We start from the raw sequence: 20,484 nt of genomic DNA, 5'->3' as shown, positions 1-20,484 counted from the left end.
TCACACCTCACGCAGGTGGAATGCTGTCCTCCCTCCCCCGGCAGCAGCAGGCTCTGTCACTCCCTGCATCCAGAGACCTGAACAGCCACGGTTTGGGACGGGGTCTCTGTCTGAGTTGCTGCAGTCACCTTACTGCAAGCTCTCTTTCTGGAGGCAACCATATTGGTCCGCAGTCGGACACCAGCAACAGGGTCAGCAACGCGACCTGCTCGTTCCTCACTGCCCTCTCCGAGGCTCTTTCAAGGCAAGGGGCAGGGGGGTGGTCGCCATCACCGTGGGAACGCCCCCGCCACGTCAGCCGCTCTCTCGCAAGGGCTGCTGGGGCTTCGGGGATCGGGAGATGTCAGGAATCGCGATGTCTCTGCTCTATCCCCTCTGATTTTCCTCATCTCCGTTGACCCTCGCGGTCGCTGAACCGTGCCGGCTGTGGCTCTAGCTAGGCTAGCTCTGATCAGCTGACTGAATGAAGATCAGTATGGTATGAAGATCTTTTCTTTTAGAGATGGTTAAAATTGTTCTGATTTATTCTTTTAAAGACAGTCATTGTATATATTTATGCAGTTTATGAAAGATCATGGCAGTCAGATGACGTTCCTAACGACTAGAAAAAGGGTAATATAACCCTCATTTTTAAGAAGGGGAAAATGGATGACCCAGGGAATTACACACCAGTCAGTCTCACCTCTGTGCCCTGCAAAATCTTGGAGCTGATTCTCCTGGAAGGCATGCTAAGGCACATGAAAATCAACAAGGTGCTTGGTGACAGCCAGCATGGCTTCACTAAGGGGAAATCCTGCCTGACCAATTTGGTGGCCTTCTATGATGGGGCTACAGAACTGATGGACAGGGGTAGAGCAGTTGATGTCATCGACCCGGACTTGTGCAAAGCGTCTGACACTGTTCCAGATGACATCCTTCTCTCTAAATTGGAAAGACATCAATTTGATGGATGAACCACTTGGTAGGTAAAGAACTGGCTGGATGGCCACACGCAAAGGGCTGTGGTCAATGGCTCAGTGTCCAGCTGGAGACCAGTAACGAGTGGTGTCCCTCAGGGATCGGTGTTGGGACCGGTCTTGTTTAACATCTTCTCACTGACATGGACAGTGGGATTGAGTGGACCCTCAGCAAATTTGCTGATGACACCAAGCTGTGTGGTTCGCTTGATACCCTGGAGGGAAGGAATGCCATCCAGAGGGACCTTGACACGCTTGTGAGGTGGGCAGACGCCAACCTTATGAAGTTTAACCATGATAAGTGCAAGGTCCTACACCTGGGTCGGAGCAATCCCAGGCACAGCTATAGGTTGGGCAGAGAAGAGATTCAAAGCAGCCCTGCGGAGAAGGACTTGGGGGTGTTGGTCGATGAGAAACTTAACATGAGCCGGCTTCAGTGTGCGCTAGCAGCCCAGAAAGCCAATCGTATCCTGATCTGCATCAAAAGGAGTGTGACCAGCAGGTCGAAGGAGGTGATCCTGCCCCTCTACTCTGCTCTCCTGAGAACTTACTTGGAGTATTGTGTACAGTTCTGGTGTCCTCAACATAAGAAGGACATGGAACTGTTGGAACAAGTCCAGAGGAGGGCCAGGAGGATGATCAGGAGGCTGGAGCACCTCCCATATGAAGACAGGCTGAGAAAGTTGGGGCTGTTCAGCCTGAAGAAGAGAAGGCTGAGTGGAGACCTCATAGCAGCCTTCCAGTATCTGAAGGGGGCCTACAGGGATGCTGGGGATGGATTCTTCATTAGGGACTGTAGTGATAGGACAAGGGGTAATGGGTTAAAACTTAAACAGGGGAAGTTTAGGTTGGATATAAGAAGGAAATTCTTTCCTGTTAGGGTGGTGAGGCACTGGAATGGGTTGCCCAGGGAAGTTGTGAATGCTCCATCCCTGGCAGTGTTCAAGACCTGGTTGGACAAAGCCTTGGGTGGGATGGTTTAGTGCGAGGTGTCCCTGGCCATGGCAGGGGAGCTGGAACTACATGATCTTAAGGTCCTTTCCAACCCTAACTATTCTATGATGCTATGATTCTATATATCTTTCCATAGTACTAGAACCTCCTCACAATCTTAAACGTGACATTTCATCTTCAATTCCATTTTTTTATGTGATGGAACCCTAACCTAAGTAGTAGGTGAGGTAAATGACAGTTTTAAGAATGCATTTTTAAAATAAATAAATTTAGAAGTCTGCTCAGCAGGCAGAAGAGATCATCAGGGAAATTTGAGGGATAGTGGAGAAGATGGGACAAACACGCAAATATGCAACAAATAGTGTGCATGAACATTAGAGGCTAGTCTTGTGACCGTTACTATTTCAGCTGAAGATGAGAAAGCGTTGGGTTGGGGAATAGCTTAAAAGCAGATTCGTACAGGAGGTAGCAGAGAAAGTAAAATCAAATACTGAGAATAACATCATCAGATTTTGAAATTATTCTCTGCAGCAGCATCCTTGATTGGCATGAGAAGGGTCTGTTCTTATTTGACAGTCCCAGAAAGCAGTGACTTGCAAAACTTGAGTGTAGGTAGTAGGAATCTCAGGAAGACTGTCAGTGGATGTATGAAGATGCTGTACTACAGGAAAGTTTTAGAAAAGAATTTGTGAAACATGTAACCAGAATACAAGACCTAGAAAGAAATTTCAGTATATGCAATATCTAGGCAAATAGTGAGAATGGCAGGAAAAATGCTGATGCAGAGTGCTAAACTTGCACATCAGTGTAAATAAGAGGGGATGGAGCAGCTCAGGGCTGCAAGGTGACCATAATGTGTACATGTAGAATATTTTCTGAGAAGAAAAGATGGTCTCAGATAAAAGCAGCTCCAAGTGAATTTTAAATAGGTAACATAAAGATACTCACTAATTTGAGATGGGGTGAAAGTTGAGTAGACAATTAGTATGGAGGCACTGTTCCATTTGTTGTTTGCAATAAAATTGCCATTGAGAAGTTGTAGTTTCTTTTGTGCTGAACAAAAGGACTATCCATGTTTTGATTTGACCTATAAAATGTGTAAAACATTTGAGAATAGTGTGTACCATTTGAATCTGACATTTCTGAAAGAAAATTCTCTTATGTTTCTATCAGGAAACCAAGACAAATCATGTATTAATTAATATCACAACTTTCAAAATGGAATAACATCTTTCACTGAGCTGTTGGTCAAGTAACTTTAATATTGTAAAAGCTAGACTGAAGCGACATGTGGATCAATAAGGCTTTTTTGGAAGTAGTTCTGAGATTTTTGCCAGATCTTTTGTTATAACTGCTCATATTGAAAACAACTACAGAAATTGATGATTCTTAAACATTCATATAAAGGAAACTAAAAATCTCCATAGTGAGATTTGTTACTTCCGAAATCCAGAATTTAGTGATAGTTTAACTGTGGAAATCAGAAATATTTTGTGGGGGGTTTTAAAGTAGAAATCCTTGGCGAAACTAACAGTATTACAGTATCTTCTGAAATGAGTTCTGAGTTACTGTAGCTTCTAATGTAATGGCAGTTGCATTAGCAAACACATGTTGACAGATTAGGTTGCATGTAGTTTAGACAATAACTTTCACTGCTCTCTGGAACTATTGGTATGAAAAGACACAGGTGTAGCTGCACAAATTGTGAATCAATTTTGTGTGATTTAATCAACCTGTGTGAGGATCTCTCAAGTGAGAATCGGTTTCCCTGTCAGTTCGCTGCAATTGCCTGTCTCCATACCTCTTGAAGGAAGAATCATCTGGAGAAGCAGCATCAGTTCACAATAGAGATATCACAACACTCAGCTGGTAGTTTAGGGGTTTGTAAACTTTATCTGTTGGTTGAAATTAAAGCCAAAATGAAATTGGAGAGAAAACCTGTAACATTGCCTGTTAGATGTGGATAGAAATACATTTCTAAATACTTTGAGAGGAATAAATGTAAGAGAATTTAGACCTTTTCCATTCAGCTATTTTATTGTTTCTCTGAAAATTAGGAGCAAGACTGAAAAAGTTTCTAGTTTTTTCCCCACATCTGTCACAGATGTAAGATGAATTCTGCACACAATCTGACTGAAAGCTTTGAATATAGTTGTGGTTTGTTTGCTGTTATGTGTATATTTCATTAAATCCTGTACTCTGTGCTAACTAAATCTGTGAGTGTCTTAAGCTGGTCTGTACTGACAGGAAAAAAATGGCACTTTCTCATTTAACAGTACAGCTCCCTAGATGCAGTCAACCATGTCTGTTCACCTCAGTGCAAAAGAACACCTTTTTATTACTCTGAGTTCTGCAGGGACAGCTTAGCAAGGTTTTTTATGGCTCATACATCAATGGTATTGTTAAGCAATTTTCAGTTGCAGTGCTGCACTGCAACCTCATCTTCAAATTAAGCTTCGCATTAAAAATATACAAAGTGTACCTTGTCAGTGGGTTTGCACAGTTGTAATTTAAGATGCTGTTTAGGTATTGAGATTTTTCAATAATAAAAAGGAAAAGGCAAGCTTCGTCTTTTTGCCACTGATTTTGCGCTGTGATGTTTTAGAAAAAAAGCTATTTTATATACTGAACAAACTTAGTATAAAATGTTTCGTGTACTTACAGAATCCCTTCCCTCAGTATGTTCCTTCAAAATGGTGGTATCCACTGAGTAGTCTACAGCTTTCACTGCCATTGGGTAAACAAGACAACTGCATGTACAAAACATAATTGCTTTGTGCATGTCATATATACCACACTTTTCTTTGTTCACTGGCCTACATTGGTGTATTTCTTGTAAACCACGAGGATAAAAACTGTTGACTAGTCTGTGTGACCAAAGGTAATTTGGAGAGCAAGAACATGAAGTAACACAGATTGTACTTTAAAACAGAGTCTGAGAACTTGCTGTATATTATTTTAGGGTTTAAATGAATGCTGCTGTTTATTAGTTTGGGGTTGGTTTGTTGGTTTTTTTTTTTATAGTGTCTGATTTTACAGTTCCTTCTAACTCTAAATGAAAAATTTGAGTTCTAGCTGTAAAAGTGTGTTAGAGCTGATAGGCATGACTGTTGTTTTCTGAAAGGCATATAGAGATCAGCAACACATGGTTCACATCAGAAATGGTGCACTGTCAGTGACTTGCTGTAAGAAGATATAAACTCAAATACAGCAATTTATATTTTCTATCTTCTGCAAGCCTGGCTAAGGCATATGTAGATTCTGGAATGTAATTTCTAGAGAGTCCCAGGAGAAAGCTTGGCACTGTTACTAGCTGAAGAAACTTTACTATATGTGAGGAAGACCGTAGGAAAATGTCATGTTTGACACTGATATTAAACTAAAGGCAATTTCACATAGTGAAAGAGAAGCATTTCATCATCTCTTTGAATAAGAATGGTAAGTCAACCTTGTACTAAATTCCTTCTCCCATTTGCTTGTATTCTAAATATTGTTAGTCCTATACTTCTGCTTTTTGAAAGAATAAATGAAAGCAAGTTTTCTATAAGTAATTTTAAAATAATAACCACACTTTTTGGAATCCTAAATACATTATGCCTGATCTTGAGACTTCCATTTACAACAGTAATAGTAAAATTATCATAGAATCCTGTAGATTAAAAAATGTGTTTATTTCAGATAAAGGCAAACAAACAATGCAAAAGACTATTTCTGTCACAAACAGCCATTGTATTCTTAGGGGTTTTTGAACAAAGCATTCTGTTCAGATTCATTTGCTGGTGACTATAAAGATGCTGAGCAAAGGCTGAATCAGAACATCAGAATGATTACTTTTTTTTCTGTTCAGCTGTTTAAAATGGTTTGACATGTTAACTGTGATGACTGTTTAAGTAATAATTGTTGTCTGATTGTAGGTAGTGGGGGAAGAGTGAGTTATGCTGTGGGGTTATAGATGGCTGTTCTATGACAAGATCAGTATTCTACAATTGCAAATGGTTTAAAGAGTTGTACTGGTGAGTTGAAAGTCAGTGGTATAACAACTTGACTTGGAGGAAACCTTGGGAGTTGCATTTGTCAAGTGGCTTGGAAAACTGTTCATGCATACCCAGTATCCAAAGCTTCATTGGCAGCAGATAAAGAACTGAAAGGTCATTCTTCTTCTTGCAGTATGATGGTTTGTTGACATATTTTGACATGCTGATGCAATGCTGAAAGGTTTTGACCTTACTGCAACACTGAGGGACTTAGAGTTTGTTTAGCTATCTAATGCCTGCAAATTTTCACACATGCTGGGTTTTGCTCAACTCCTTTTTCCTCTTTCTGCTGGCCCCACTTGAATTAATAAATTAGTCTTAAACAAAAATAGATGTAAATAGAAGAGAGAGTTTATGTTTATTTTTGCCACTTAGGACTATAGATAGTTAAGTTTCTTCAAAAATAATTCACTTTTTAAAAATTTGCCATGGCAACTTGCTGACCTTAGTAGTACTGAGTAAGCTACATCTGTTTATAGGCAAGAGAATCAAAAGCAGTGAAGAGTGCTGATTCCTGCTAGCCTACTGATTTGGGAGTTTTACTGTGTGAAGATGATAAAATTCTGTGTTCTTCTGCAAGTTAAAACAGTGATACATGTGCACACTCTTAAAACATTCATACACACACACATATATATGGGCATACCTCTGCTTTTCACAAAAGTTCTAGATACATTTAGCTTTCCAACAGCATTTGACATGAATTATTGTTATCTTTATTTAAAGATACATGAACACTATAAAAATGAACATGTAGTTTATTAAACTTTTTTTTTTTAATTTAGTTCAATAGTAATGATTTTAGATGTTACCCATCATCCTCTTTTTAACAACATGATTGAGTCACAGAGCATGAAGAGTTTGTCCATTGAGACCACACTTACACCTAGCATTGCAACGTTAATTATTTGGCTGAGCACCACAGGTTGTATTATTTTGTATCAAAACTAATTTTTATCAAAGCAAAATAAAAAAGACCATGCTGTATTCATATTGGCATTTACATTTGAATGATACTAATTAAGTATATATTTTCATGCTTTGTTCTCCTTAGATATTGTATTTAATATGGACATGAAATTGTGATTTTCATTATAATTTAATTCTATTACTTAAGCCTCTTTCACTACTAGATTGTGGCATTCTCTACTTTAGAAGTAGTAAATGAAGCACTACATAGCTTTTAATTATTTTTTTGTTATATTTTTCTGTACTGTCTTAAATATTACCATGTCATAAGAGGCTCGTGTAGTGCAGATGGAGCATTTTCAGCTTCCATCCACATTACTGCAAGGCTTCAACTCCAATTTTCCTGTTATTTCTCATTCAGATTGGACAAGCATCTAAGTTTATGTACAATAAGAGCTGACAGCAGAGATCCTTCTATGCTTGCCAAAGGCCTGGTTGCAGACACTCCACTATGTCAAAGAATGTCAACCCCCCACAGACCTTACCTTTCAGAATTCCTTGTAATTTTTAATTGACATTTACATCTGACATTTTCAATGTAATTCTTAAGTGTTGAATCTTTATCTATCTAGTAATAGTTAAACCAAATCAAAACAAAAAGAATCCCTTCCTGTAAACTATGATTTCATATATTTTTCATTTAACAAGGTCAAGTTGCTGGGCTGAAACTCAAGAATGACCAACTCCCCCTTCCTTCATGTAATCCTATATTTGTTAGTCTAATCCATTTCAAATGACAATTGAGGAAGGTAGTAGGAGTATAAAGTGGAATTTAACTCTTAGTACTAATGAACAAAGCATATTACTATTACTAGGCATTATGCACTGAAAGGACAGAGATTTTGAGAAAATTTTAAGAATACTAATACAGTTTTTCCTTTGAGTCAGGTATTTGAATACTGAAAGTGATACCTTCATACCAGTATTCGTGCAACATGTGCATGTAAACAGCATATTGCGAATGAAGTGAAACCAGCAAGTATGTAATTTAGCTTCATGTTGCAGTGTGTTTTGTTCCTTGCCTTGAGAAATCTGAAATTTTCATTCGGTTTAAAATACTAAAAGCCTAATAAATTAGTATGAGCATAATTATGCACCTCTTGAAAGTTAGAATGAAGGACTACAGTTGATCGTAAATGCCACAAAGTAAAGAAGTAAAAGAAGCCTTTTGTCACAAATAATGCTGCTTTTCTTCTAATTAGTTAATTTACATTTTGCAAATTAAGGGCAAGATTCAGACAGAAGATAATCTAGTAGCATATCATAGCTTTACTGACCTGTGTTTGTATATGCCAAATTTAAGTTAATTAGAAATGTAGATGTTGTTTGTTTTATCTGTCAAAAAGCTCATCTTAAAAAAAAAAAAAAAATCTAGATACACTTTTCCCCCCAACATTTATCATCTAAATAATAGTCTTGCCAAGATGGCAGCCTCATAATAAACTCTTTTCAGTGGAGTGATGGGTAATGAAGCTTGCTTGTGAAGGCAGCGAAAAATGTTGTCTAGCCAAATGTGTGAATATGATGGCTAGAGAATCAGTGGACTTTCTCAGTCATCAATCTTTTTAGTAGCCTCTTATACATCTGAATATTTTGATAGATGATCTAATAATTGAGTTATCTATCTTTCTAACTATCAGAGTTGCATAAAAATTATTCTCACATGCTATTGAATATTATATATATTGGGCACCCAGTAAATTTTTCAGAAAAGGGTCCAAGAGGTGGAGGAATTTAGTTGTGTCTTAAGCATCCTTTAATATATTAAATGATAAACTACTACATATAGAATATAAAACTATTTGTACTAATATAGGAAGAAAGTAAACAATGTCAATAGCTTATTACAGATAAGACTCACAGTAAATAAAGCATGTAAAAACATGAGACTGCTATGGTAGTGCAGAATCTAATTGAAATTTGAGGTATGAGTAGATTAAGAAGCCAGTTAATGGACAGCAGTCATATTTACACACAGCTGCACAAATTCCTTGTGTCTAGGAAATCTTGGCTGAGGGAAAAAGAAATACAGTGCCACTGTGGAGTCCAAAGTTACCGTTCCGATCTCTGTGAGAGCAGTTTCTCTTGATTAAAGATGAGACTGAAAAGTATGTATTGAAACTGCCCACATCTTGTTTTTTCTGGGTGATTATGCAATATGGATTTGCGTCTCCAGAGCACAAGAATTTGCTTTCCAAGGAAACTAATATTGCATAACAGGAGCATTCAGGGTATTTGGATGAGCTGCATTGAACACATCATCAGATGTGTCTTTCTAGGGCTTATGAGTAGAAAAGCAAAACGATTTATGGTGTTGGTGGTTTTTCTTTTTTAAACACTACACTTCAGACAGACATTATACACTTCTAGGCTTTGAATGCATTTCTGCTGAAAGAATCAGGAAAAAATTATTTTAATAGTAATTAAGATATTTTTGCAGTAAGAGCATTTTCTATTCAAATATCTTTTTTCCCCCTCAGTTTTACCGTTTATGTTTGATTACATGCTTTTCTATAGATTATAAAATGTTATTTCTTGTAAATTCTTGAAAACTCTATGTGAGGGGCTCGTTTTTTACAAAATGCAATTACTCTGAATTACAGTATATTTTAATTTTTTAGTACTTCTTTTGTCCACTTCATAATTACAGCAAGATACAAACAAGTGCATTTTATGAATGGTTCTCCAGTTTAGCAAGTGGCTTTTCTTTCTCTGGTCAGAGCTAGATTGATCAGGATGCTTTCTTGAGGATATCAAAAAATTGTTCACTTATTGCAGAATATTAATGGAAAAGTATCAAAGGGATATGCTTTACAGTTACTACCTGCTTAAAGGAGGAAGGCAAAGATGGATTTCAAGAAGTTGGGTGTTACCATCATTTGACAAGTACTTTGTGAAAGTACCGTTGTGCCTCGTTGGACCTTGCCACTGCATACTGATCTACAAATTTAACAGTTTTAGCTGTCTAACTGACAGCAGTTGTGACTTATGCTTAGTGAGCAAAGTCCTTGATGTTTAGGAGTTCTGGTTAAACATGCATAATTAGTTTGGTACAGTTTGAATACATGTAAAGCAAGACACTGAGTAACAAAAATATAAAAGCCAACAATAGAAATTTGGTTTGGAAGTTCAACACTTGCAATATTTCATTCCACGTAAGCAGTCTATATTTTTGTTTTCTATAATGCTTACATTGATTTTATGCAATCTTAAATTACATACGTGTAATTTCACATATGCATAATTTAAACCTAGAACTAAGGCATTAGAAAACAAATTAGAAAGGTTAAATTATTCTCTCTCATTACTTGGGGAGTTTTACTATAAGAAAGATAAAAAACTTCTGAATATATAAATTTGTAAGCAATTAACTGGAATTTATCAAAGCCAGTGTCTGATTTTCTTTACTATATATGGCTTCTTCTGATCTTAATGGCAGTTATTCTAGCTAGTATTTGTAGCATGTCTACTTGAGAACACACTGAGCTCCTATGCTTATACAGTGTGTTATGCAAACTTACGTCTGTATTTGTGTGTATGATTTTAGAGTGTTTATATCTCAATTTAGGAAAGAGCTCTTCATTTCCCACTCCTAATCAAAATAGCAAGCATCTGTGTTCCTTCTAGTTTGTCATTTGATTAGCATGCTCTCATCCATCACTAGTCTGATATGAACATCAAGAAATCATGTCCTTTTGTTTTAAATGATAAATATGCCTTTGTCATGAATACTTACAGACATTCCAAGATTTACATCTGAATTGTCAGAGTGTAACTGCATGGCTTCTCTGATGTGTGACATTATTAGTGAAATAAAGAACTTCTTAATTTTTTTATGGATGGCCTTAAATATTGATGTTACAAAGCTGATTTAGCTGTGATGCTGAAAAAAATTGTCCTTTTTTCTAAGATGTGTTGTTTATCAGCAACAATCAGCTGCAGAAGAGCCTCTGCGGACATCCTTATTTGCATGGTCCAAGCCTGTCTCTTCAGGTTTCATTATTTAGGTCTGATGTCTAGTTAGCTCTTATAAAAACTAATACCATCTGAAGTACCAGGCTTCCAGTGGTCATACAACCAACATGAAATTTTTTTCAATCTGACTAATCTTATTAAAGACAGTATCTCTTTAAACTCGAGCTTTGTTTCAGTGTCTGGATCAATTGCATCTTGTAAATGCATTTCTGTGAACATTTCACTGCTTGTTTCAGTGGATAAATGCATCTCGATTAAATTATATTCTGCAAGTTTTTTAATTTAAAAATTAGTGAAAATGCTGGTGTTTAGATTAAAGTTTTACTACCATTTTTTACTATGTCTTGATCCTACTAAGGCAGAAATAACTACTGTATTGCTGGCTTCCCATTGTTGAAATATGGCATTTTATCAACTATTTGTAGCAAAAATTGAGTGTGTCATGCAAATATGTAATTTAATTTTTAGTTCCTACAGAAAGCAACTGTTTGTTGAAATCTTTGGGTTCACTTACACATGATAAAACATCATTTCCTGTATTTCTTTGCAGCTGTTATTGTGTCCTGAGTTTTTCATGATCAAAATAATTTTGTGTTCTAAGTGCTGTAATGCTGAAATTGAATCTTTGAAATTTACAATTTCGCGGTACTCCAATTTATAATCTTTGAAACTTACAAAATGTTTTAGAGAGAAATTTAGCAGAGGGTCCCACTAAATTATTTAAAGACCCACAATCAGATTATAATTACAGTATTTTGTAATGCTATATATAATAGACTGCTCTATTTAGGTTTTTTTCCACCTTTTTATTGTTCTTTACCTCAGAGACTTTGACCACAACATATTTTACGTAATCAAGTTGATTTGATTGCAAGTTTTTTAAAGTCATATAAAACTGATCACATAATTATCACATTATTTTATCTCTTTATTTGGAATGTAGTCCTTACTTGATTTTAAAGTAGTGAAAGTACCCATATTTCAGGCTCTCTGTAGAAGAGTAATTTTGAAAGTATATTCTTATGTATTTGTTTCAAAAGGAGAAATACCTCGCATCCTTTGCAACAAAGCCCAGTAAATTGACATTTTCTGGCATATGAAGAATGCATGTGAGTTTTTGAGACACTGAAGCTGTAACCCAACTTGAAGAAGACAATGATGGCAGTGAGCTTCTGTCCAGAGTTAATCAGCTGCAGAATTTGTAAACTGCGTATGTGTCAAAGTTGAAAATGTTAGCACTCTGATAGAAGCTTGAAAAGGTTAGACCTGATAAAAGCCATCAGCAGTTAAAGAAAGTGATTTATGGGAATGTAATGACACAAAATGCCTCATTTATCACTCATATATAGATAGGTTAAGATTTCTGTGTCATACTTTAAAAACTTGACCACTTAGAATTGTCAAAATAGGTACTTAATTGCCCATCATACATTTCAGTTCGAATTTCCTCTTCTTAAATTTTGGTGATTTTACTGTTTTGTTTCTCATATGGTTCTTTTTAAAGTCATTCATATTTCATATTTATTTCATATTTGTTTCAAATGGTATGCTCAGTGCTCTGTTAGAACTTTTATTAGGTAAAGCTGTTGATTTGAGTGCTATCCAAATCTTTTGTTGATTTGCAGTTTCATTCAGCCTAACTGTAAGGAAAATAACTGAAGGTTTCGTTTTATTTTGTTTTATACCACTAATTCTTACCAAGAGTTTACAGCTTTCTAATTCAATCCTTACATTTCCTCTCCAAACTGAAATAGGAGAATTAAATGTGAGATCCATCAATTGGTTTCCAGTTCCAGTCACTTAAGTTACTGTTTATCTCCATATGAATTAAATTTAATCTAAAACTACCAGTACTGTGAAATGATCCTAACACAAAATAAAAATGTTAGGAAAAATGCACAGTAGCGTGTTATGCTTTTACTGGTTTGATTTGAGAATAACAGCAAGCAAATCCCATAGATGCGAGATGGTTTGTGGGTTTTTTTAAACTGTCCACAGTTTTATCATAATGATGAAAAAAAATTATAACAAACATGGGTAAATCCTAATTAGGGAATACCTTTAAGAACATATTTGTAAGATAAAGCAACTGCTCTAAAGTCATTGCACTAAAATACAGGTTCAGCTTGAAAGAAGTGTAATAATGAAGTTTGTAAGGATTTCTTTAGTTACTTATCTTTTTAAAACTATTCCATCCTCTTATTTCTTCATTTTATACAGGAAAGGAAAAAAAAAAGAACAGAAATTAGCCTGAACAGGATAATTTTAATTTTTAATATCAGAAAACCTTACCTTTTCGTTAGTTCTCATAATTTATGGCCCTGGTTGTATAGCATTTTGTTTGTTCAGTGATGACCTTCCAGGTTCAATTTAAAAAGAAGTCAGAGGCATTTGTCATGTCTGCTTGATCTTGTCCAGAGGTACCTGTTGTAATTATAAAGGACTAATAAGGTTGTTTATAATATAGCAGTCTGACAACCCTAAAAAATCTTTCAGAGAGTAACTTATTTTTTTGTCTGTCTTAAGGAAAAAAAAAAATCTGTAATCTCGCTTCAGGCTGTGCTGTGTCTTTTCAACATTTAGTTGCGAAAGCATAAAGCACTTATACCTTGAAAAACTTAACTTAGTTTTAAGAGATATGCTGTTTAATTTGCTCATTAGTAATACCTTTTGCAAATAGTAATAATGTGGCTACAGTATAGATGTGCCCTATATTTAATTGGTATATGTGGAAGCTATGAGGACATGCTAGGAAACAGTGAATTCCTTTCGTGGTGTAAAAAAACCCACACTTATTAACATGTCTGTTGCAAAAATGTGTGATACATTAATATAGTAAGTTCTCTTTCTTAAGAAAAAAATCCTAATTAAGAAATTCTCGTTTATTCCATTTTAAGCATTATTAAAGTACTGCTGTAAGTAGGTGTTATTGCAGTGATATTTTACATTATGTGTCAGATTTTTTACAACTGACTGATCATTTTTCCCTTCATATGTCCTTGTTTTGCTTCCTGTCTTCTCTTTCCTCCCCCATTTCAGCATCATCCAGCAATACTGCTTTTTATAGGTATGCATATAAGGTAAACAAAAGCATACTAAAACCAATGGAATTTGAATGTTTGAAAGAAATGTTTACCTCTCTTGTAGGGTATATAACAACACTGTAATACTGTCAGGCTACCATACATCATTTAAATACCCTTAGACAGCAAAAGCAGAATCTTGACAATTCAGTAATCTCATCATGTGATATCAAGAAGCCTTTTTTCATATCTACAATTGGGACAAATTTATGTTGTATGCATTTATGGTTGTTAAACTCAAAATTGTCTCATTTCATTAATTTTTAACATTGTGCTCTCTTAATGACTATGAAGAAATGTATTAAAATGCCTTAATTATAGGGCTAGGAGAAGAGAAAGTGCAAGTCTTTTTAGCATATGATCTTTCAATTGTTCACTAAAGGATAAAGAGGGCATTCAAGCGTGTTTTAGGTAACTGTCAGCAATAATAAAATGCAGGGTAGTTTGTAGAGCCTTTAAAGACCTTTTGGGGAAATAGATTTAATTAAAAAACAATATAATGGACTTTTCATTTCAAAGAAATCCAAAATGTTATAAAATTTCAGGATTTTACTGTATTAAGAGTAATGTATGTTTCCAAGGATGATGAAGAATAGCTGTAAAAATATTCTGCAGTCCATACAGCAGTGATAGCTTTATTTTGTGTATGTAGCTTTAGCTTTTAATGTGTGTGTCTTTTAGCTTTTAATACACATATACGGATAGCATATTAGAGCATATTTTAGGTTTTCTTAGCAGAGTGATTTTATCTGTTTGGGGTTTTTTAGTTTGTTATGCTTTTAACAAGGAATTATTGCTGTTGCTTTGGGTTTTGGGGGGTTGTTCTGTTGTTCTTTTTTCCTTTTTAATAAGTGAACGTTTACCTTCTTAATGTAAAATTATGTTGTTACATCACCACAGAACAATATAACTGACATCTTGACATATGTTCATTTGCCTGTTTGGTAGAGTCACTAGGCTCCTACTCATCATCTTAGTTATTGTGAAAATACATTTCACAGTATGTTTTGAATTTCTGCTTTTTTTCTCATGAAATCAGAAATTGCGTTTTCTAGTAATGTTTTTGATTGTGTGGTGTGTTGAAAAGTTTACTTAGACACTTGTTCTGCACTATAGAGTTATATGACTTCTGGCAAATTAGGGACAACTTAACCTGCATGTGGCACGCAGAGGTTTATAAGAAAAATTGATTGCTGTCTTTATACAGTGGTTTTGCTCCCTTGCTTACCCTTTTTGCGCGGAAGTTTTTGTGAGGAAATTGCTTTTGTGAGAAAGTTTTTGTAAGCTGTTTTCTCTCATCCTGGTGCACACACATGAATTGCATTGACCAATTGGTTTGTCATAACGAGTACCAAATGAATCTGCATCCAAGTTGTCTTTGTGTAGCGAGGTTTTTTTACAGATAAATCAAATTCACCAAAGTGCATTTTCCACAAATTCTAAAACTCTGTCAGATTTGTAGTTGTAGTTGCTGGCCCAAGTACATTATAAAGCATGTTCACAATGAAAATGTGACTTAAATATTTAGAGTCTTTGCTGTATCCTCTAGTAAATTATGTTTGGATTATTAATTCATATCAGTGTTCACTTTGTCACTGACTGATTAGAGAAATAGAAAATTATCCCTGTTAGTGGATTTGGTGATTTCTCTTAAGAAAAATAGGGTTTGTTTTCTGCTTGCGCACATGCCTTGGACTGCAGCACAAATGAATAGCATAGCCTCTGTATCATGCACTGGGCAATGACTGTCTGAGAAAGATAGCTAATCTTAATAGCTAAAATGTACGAACATGTGATACTGTTCTACATAAAAAAGCCTCACTATTTTCTTTGTTGCTGGGCTTCCTGAAACTTGAGGACTCAAAACTACCCAAACTGCAACCAATAGTTAGCATGTCCAGCCTCAGTACAAGCTGAGGATTTCATGATGCAAATAGATGATCACAATAGAATAATGGTGTTCCTTTACGCTGTTATGCGTTATGATTCTTAGTGGCTGATTCTCATGCATTTGCCTCTGGACAATGGACAGGGTAAGCTGTAATGGCTGTAAATTTAGCTTTGAATCTCTGTTCCATCATTAATCTCTTTTGTACTACCAAGAAAATTACTTGTTGCTTCCATATTTAAAATTCACTAACTGTAAAAGCCTGATACTGCATCAAAATTTTGCAAGGTTATACTTAAAATTGATAGCGTGTTTTCTTTAAACTCAAGGTAAAAGAGGCTACAGATGCAGATATATGAATACACTCTGTTATAAAATAATCTCTATTCTTACAGAAGAAGTGTAAACCTAAGCACAGATCTTCTCATAACTTTGTTTTTTCTTATCACCATTTATGGTGCGTCAAGGAAGAGAAAAAGAATCCAGGAGTACTGTCTGTGCTTTGGCATAAAACATTATGAAAACAACATAAAGTTCCAGATGTTTTTTGGCTTGCGTTAAGGAGATAAAGGATAGGATTCTAAGACAGATACAAATCATGTCAAAGTACCAGTCAGATCATGCTTCTCTGCAAAATGTCCAGGGGAACAAGTTCAGAAAGAACAGTCTGTTTTCTCACTGTTACAGAAAAGGACTTTCCCAGTTGTAAATGCATACCATACTGTCTTTTGTATCTTGTGCTTTTTTAGCCCTTCTCTGTAAAATCATCATGTGGACCTCTGAAAATTAATACCCTTTCTTGTAGATTATTTTCTTTAATAATTTTTAGTTGCCACAAGACCAATAGGATGTAATAGCAGTAAGACCTTTAGTCTGCTCAGCATCTGCCCTCTCCCTGACTTGAACATACCACAAAATGAGGCTGAGTCTGTGCAATTTGGCATGGTGGAAGATTCTCGTTCATATGTAAGTTTCAGGGAAACATCTGCATCACAATGGTAGATCTTATCTCAGAATATATATATGTGGGTGTATATGAGTGTACGGATGTATGTCTGCATTACATAGACATAACTAAAATGTGAAGTTTAAACATAATAGTGTAATGTTATCATAGTCCTTTTTGGCTATATCAGTAAAATACTTTAAAATAGTGCTTTGCTGTTTATAAAAATATTTCTTATATCTCTACTATAATATTCTCTCCCTGGTTTTGCTATTATGCACATGAGTGAATGTGTCTGAACTGAAACAAGTAGAAAAAGTGACTTTTTAACAATGAAATATATTAAAATTATTTGATTTCAGATAGGATGAAAAACAAAAAAAAAGGCTGTTTAGCATCATGGGATATTGTATTACCTATGGAGAAATACACTTTGCTGCATGAGTCTTTTCTATGACATGAGGGAATTTGTGTATAACATTCCTTTCAGTAGCTCCCAGTGTATGTTTTAGAGTATTAATTACCTAGTCAGGTTTTATTAGAGCCCATTGAGTTTTGCATAATTAAAATTGTAGCAACAGCTAAATGATATGAGATGTGGAATGCAGAATCTTTGCCAAGTGTTCATCTCTGGGGTTTCAGAGGAGTGGATGATCAGGAGAAACTTAGAAGTCTGATACTGAAAAAGAAAATAAATATGACATGGATGTGTATTTACCGTTGTATAAAATACTGAAGTTAAGTATAATAAATTGCTATGTTGTTCTTGTGGAGCAGCAATATTATGTGTAGAGTTTCTAAGGTAGTTACTAGTTTTAAAAAGGAAAACTTTATAATTGCAGTATTGGGTAACTGTAGACTGGTTTCTGTACACCTATAAGTTAAATGTTTTTGATGTAGTGTGAGAAAAGTTGTTTATTGTCTAGATGCTATCAAAGGCATGTAACTGAAAAACAAAAAAAAAATCATTAAATTTAATATTGTGTGGCCATTAGGGGTGTATACAGTAAATATACGTTATTATTTATTGCATAGAATCAGTCTATATAGCAGAGGTCTAGTTCTGTTTGAAGTCAGTGCAAAAATTTGTGCTGTCCTCCATGCAAGTAAGAATAAAGCAGCCATCAGTACTAGTTTTGACCTGTGTAATGACTTGGTCCTTTAGGTTAAGTGATCAGATACAGCATAAGATCTACAATTGTACTGATACAGTAACTTGCAGCAAATCCAGTGAAGGGCCACAAACACAATGAAGGGTTTGGAGTATCTTTCACGTGAGGAGAGGCTGAGAGAGCTCCAACTGTTTAGTGGGGAGAAGAGCAGGATCAAGTGGGAGCTTACCAATATAAATACCTTACGGGAGGGAGTAAGTAATATGAAGCCCGTGTCTTCTCAGTGATGCCCAGTGAGAGGACAAGAGGCAGTGGACACAAATTGAAATATAGGAAAATTTATTGAAATTTGTGAAAAATCTGTCTTTCTTGTTCTTGTCAAACCCTGGAGCAGGCTGTCTGGAGAGAGTGTGAAGTCTTCATCGTTGGAGATATTCAAAACCCAACTAGACAAAGCCTGGAACGTTTATCTTCAGTTCACCCTACTTTGAGCAGGACTAGACAATATCTAGAGGTCCATTTTTACCACAGTTATTCAGTGTTTGTGTGATTTTATTATTATTTTTATCAGGGTTTTTTTGGTTTTTTTTTTTTTTGAAGTCACAGAGGACTCAATGTTGAAATGAGTGGAAGGGAAATCTGAAGAGCTTTAGTCCAGTAGACTGTGCTGCTGTTACATTTACTGTCAGATTTCCTGAACAAGGAAATCATTTATTCAATATTCAGGGTGAGATAGAAAATTAGGCTGTAGAAATGAGAGGAAAAAACTATCTACCCATTAATGTTTGTCTAAAAACTAATAAGTACTAAGCACCAATATAATATAACAAAATAATAAGTGCTTAAACAGTAAGAATATGAAAGAATAATGGAAGGAAAGTAGTAAGAGGGTGGTTTTATAAATCTTGTTGGTCTGAAGTTTGGGGATCGGCTCACAGAAGAGTATACAACTGTAGACGTACAAAGTTAACAGTAATGATTAAAGTCAGTAACTGCCAGCAGATCATAATATGTTAAAGGTTGTAATCTTTTGAAAGAAGTTGGTTGGCTTTCCTGTTGGCCATCCTATCAACTTTAACCTCCAACCTTCTCCAGCATGTATCACTACAAATAAAACTGCTGAGGCTTGACAAGAGGATGTAAAGTCACTAGGCCATCGCACAGAGATCTCGACATGATTTTCTTTAACCTTAAGCTTAAATGAACACTGCTTTAAGTCAGGGTTTTTAATAAGAAGTCATAAATGCTCATATCACTTTTAGTTCTAATAATCACTGTTTTATCAGAGAAGAGAAGAAATATACATAGTAAATTATGTTTGACAATCAGAATTTGATTTCGTTATTGGTTGTCTTTGACCATTACATGAATTGCTGTTCTTCATTTTAATGTATATTTTTTCATGCAAGCTGCATATGATATTGATATAAACATGGCATTTGTGTATAGTGTTATAAATGAATTTTAGCTCTTGATTAAGGCAAACCAGATGACAAAAATTATGTGTTTGTATTTACCAATGTCAGAATAATAATCTTTAAATCCGTAGTCACCCATGCTAATTTTAGCTTTTCTTTCTCAATAATTTTTAATGCAACTTTACACAATACCTTTAAACAATCTAGGAAATATGCAGGCCATACTTACTCAAAGCTTTTCTTTATTATATCTCTCCTGAAAGCTGCCTGCATAGTGCTTCCATTTTGTCAGGGAGCAGCCATCCACAGTATTAACTTTTGCGCCATCCCTATTCTTATGAGCAACTATCTTTGAACATAGGCTGTACCTTACTGAAACTTTATTACAATCCCAGAATTCTATTTCTTTCCAGTTCACAACCATACCAACTTAAAATTAGGGTTTTTTGTTTTGTAGCCTGTAATATTTCCATGACAGCTTTTGTGGTGATATATAGTAATTCTTTTCATGCTTTTTTGTTGCTCTCAGATTGTCATCTTTTCCACTCACCCATATGTTTTCTTTAGAGTGATTATTTTAGGGGCTGTATAAGTAGTATCTTCTTTTTGAAGTCTTGCCTTTCCACACCTAAGTTCTGTTACTTGCATGAGCCATTCGTATATTCATTTCCAGGCAGACTGTACTTTTTGTCAAAGTCCACTTTCAATAATTAGAAAAGTACCACTGTTTATTTGATGACATGCATAGATCTTCAATTCTTACTTATGTTTTCTATGGCTTTTTTAGGCTTTCTTCACAAACTTAGCTACCAGATACTGGTGGATACCTTTTTTGTCTTTCCTATACAGTTTGCAGCACACTAGTCAGGTCTCAATAAGCCATGCAGCTTGCCTTTTGCTAAAAATTTTTAATTGGTTTTCGTGTATCTTTATTAAATAAAAGCTTGTCACATGCATGCTTTACTGTTGTAGATGCAATATGCTGTTGTCTGTAACCTGAGCCTGTGTTTTTCATCTGTGCTTGGACTGTATCTAAGTTGTCCGTAGAATGTAGTTAAGGAAAACAGACCTTTTGTATTGTCAGTTTTATATATGTGTATATATATAAATATACATATATATATAATATATATATTATGTTACATAAAG

General features: G+C 35.4%; 1 protein-coding gene and 1 long non-coding RNA gene across 7 annotated transcripts in view; one reads left to right on the top strand and one right to left on the bottom strand.

Annotated features, from left to right (window-relative positions):
- Positions 1 to 13,330, bottom strand: part of LOC133274335 (uncharacterized) — a 42,645-nt gene extending 29,315 nt beyond the window's left edge. The window contains exon 1 of the long non-coding RNA XR_009745117.1: positions 13,181 to 13,330. This is a non-coding gene — a long non-coding RNA (uncharacterized LOC133274335). The remainder of the gene's footprint in view (positions 1 to 13,180) is intronic.
- Positions 1 to 20,484, top strand: part of CDIN1 (CDAN1 interacting nuclease 1) — a 129,520-nt gene that overhangs the window by 65,892 nt on the left and 43,144 nt on the right. The window lies entirely within an intron of this gene.

This window comes from Pezoporus flaviventris, unplaced genomic scaffold (genome assembly GCF_033815535.1).
Source record: "Pezoporus flaviventris isolate CSIRO_AGI_PZ_B2104156 unplaced genomic scaffold, CSIRO_AGI_Pfla_v1 ptg000036l, whole genome shotgun sequence".
Taxonomy (NCBI): Eukaryota; Metazoa; Chordata; class Aves; order Psittaciformes; family Psittacidae; genus Pezoporus; species Pezoporus flaviventris.
The sequence above is the reverse complement of the archived record's forward strand: the minus strand, read 5'-3'. Positions and strand labels throughout refer to the sequence as shown.